Source organism: Apis dorsata, unplaced genomic scaffold, assembly GCF_000469605.1.
Source record: "Apis dorsata unplaced genomic scaffold, Apis dorsata 1.3 scaffold_470, whole genome shotgun sequence".
Taxonomy (NCBI): domain Eukaryota; kingdom Metazoa; phylum Arthropoda; class Insecta; order Hymenoptera; family Apidae; genus Apis; species Apis dorsata.
Genome location: NW_006263709.1, coordinates 47,391 through 49,866, shown reverse-complemented (window position 1 = coordinate 49,866; position 2,476 = coordinate 47,391).

Here is a 2,476-nt window from a genome sequence, read left to right as displayed (position 1 = left end):
TTTTTCCTTTTTTTTTTTTTTTTTTTTTTTTTTTATTTGGAATCACGTTTTGTTTGTAACATACAGGTTTATCCGGCGTTATGCTATCGCGCGCGTGATACCGTTCGAAAGTCGAGACTGAGCCGTTAATTTACGAGTTTCCCGGAGGTATTACAACAAATCCGCGATCGAAGGACAAAGGCGAGCCAACCGATTTTCATGCACGTGAATATATCGATTCGAAGTTAGTTAATCGCCGGAAACTGTCATCCCCCTCGCGGGATACCGCAATTCCTCCTGGCTGGAGACTCCTGTAGAGGAAATGTATAGGGTGTATCAAATGTAGCGTTATTGATACGAGTTGGATACGAGGTGAGAGATGTAGTGGATGTCATTAAGGGATTGAACGTGGGGATTTTGCTTCATTGAAAATGAAAGAATAATGTAGAGAGAAGATTCTGAAAATGAATTATGTATTTTGTGTTATTCTAAAATGCTTCGTAGATTTTAGAAATATTTTTATCCTTTCTTCGTTGAATTTTTAAGGTTATATATATTCATTTGTTTATTGTCATTGTTTATTGTTCATTGTCAATGAGATTCACGCGATTAATTGCTATGAAATGATAATAAGTTTGATAAGTTTTGAAAAGACGATAAATTATTATACGTAAATTTTTGTTATGAAGGATATTTGAAATAGTATTTGGAATAGAGAGATAGGATATATTGAATAGAGATTTGCGTCAGAGCTTTATTGTTAAGATAGATTTATGATAGAGTTAGCTACAGTGACTAGTTTTGACTTATTTTTTATTACTTTTGGGAATTAAATAAGAATTAATGTTTTGACACTATTATTATTGGATTGATTGTGCTAATTTTTCAATTTTCTAAATTTTTCTACGTCTTTTATTTTTTTTTTTAAATTTCTATGATACGAATCTGGCCAATGTCTGCACATAAAATTATTATTTTATTTATATTTTCCAATATATTTCTAATATATAAAATATAATTTAATATTTTTCTTGTTAATTAGAATTTTTCGTAAATGAAATATTTAAAAATTGTTTAAAAAAACAACAATAGAAATAAAAAAAGAATTTATTATTTTCATATCATGTAGGTTTAAAAAATTAATTATTATATTTCGATTGTATTTCGATTAATATGCTTTTTTTTTATTAAATATTATGCTATTATGTGCATAATTTGTTTATCACAAAATAATGTTTTAAAAACATTATATAAAATATCAAATAATTTCCTGCAAAGAATAAATAATGCAAAAAACTATTATATTATACAATAAATAATAGATACAAAATTTAAAATTAATTTTAAATATTATAATGTTTACAAATTAAAAATTTATTAAAAATTTGCAATATTTATTCACGATGTATTGTGTTTAAGATACTTACTGTAATATATAAGATAAGAAAATTTGCTCACAATGCAATATATTAGATACGTAGCATGAGACACAATCTCAATGCACAATAAATTCAAGAAAAAGTTGATCAAAATTCGAAATATACATATAATAGCTTTCTCATAGTACAACATATTTGTTGTAGTACAACATATATATTTACTATAAATCATTTATTTGCTAATAAATGCTGAAATTTTAAAATATAGTAATCGATTATTGAAATATAAATTTTCAAAATTGACATTTTGAAATTTCCCTCACTATTTGAGAAAATTATTTGGGCAGTATAATATCTTTTTTTGAATTAAATAATTTTTGTGAAAACATTTTTTTGATTATTTTAATCCCTCGTGAAACATTCGATATACATCCAGTTAAACCAAACTCTTGTTTCATTTCTATGCACGCATAGAAATATTATATACATATAACTCAATCAAAATATGAGGAATGTAAATTGCGCCAATACGGCGACAATAATACTTCATGAACATCCATTTAATGCTATATACTGAAGCAGATATTTTGTCGCATATCCTTCTATCGCATATGCGACATTATAAACGGAAAAGAACACAACTATTATAATTTAATGTAGAGAAAGGAAGCCAAGGACACAATAATCGATACTTTATTTGGCAACTAGAATCGTGTGAGTTTTATAATTTTGTTCGAACTTTTTTTGTTGAATTATCATAAGTATGAAAAAAAAAATAGTTGTAAATCTGTTTAAATTTATAATTATATTTCTCATTGAAAATCTGAAATGTCTTTTATTCAATTCTGTTTCAATTTAACGATCACTGCATTATATTATATCTGCGCTTATTTAATTCAAAATAGTTGTCGATCATATTTCTCCTGTTCTCTAAAATGTTTTGATATTTTTGTAATTTGATATTTTCTTTCGATTTTTTTAACGCTTTTTTTGTTTTTTAATTGTTTTATTTTCTTTTGAAATTTGCTTGCGAGCATGATTTTCCTTTTTTTTTGTATGTTTTCTATTTTTTTATTTTTCTCTCATCATTTCTCTTAAATTATTGTTTATTTTTATTT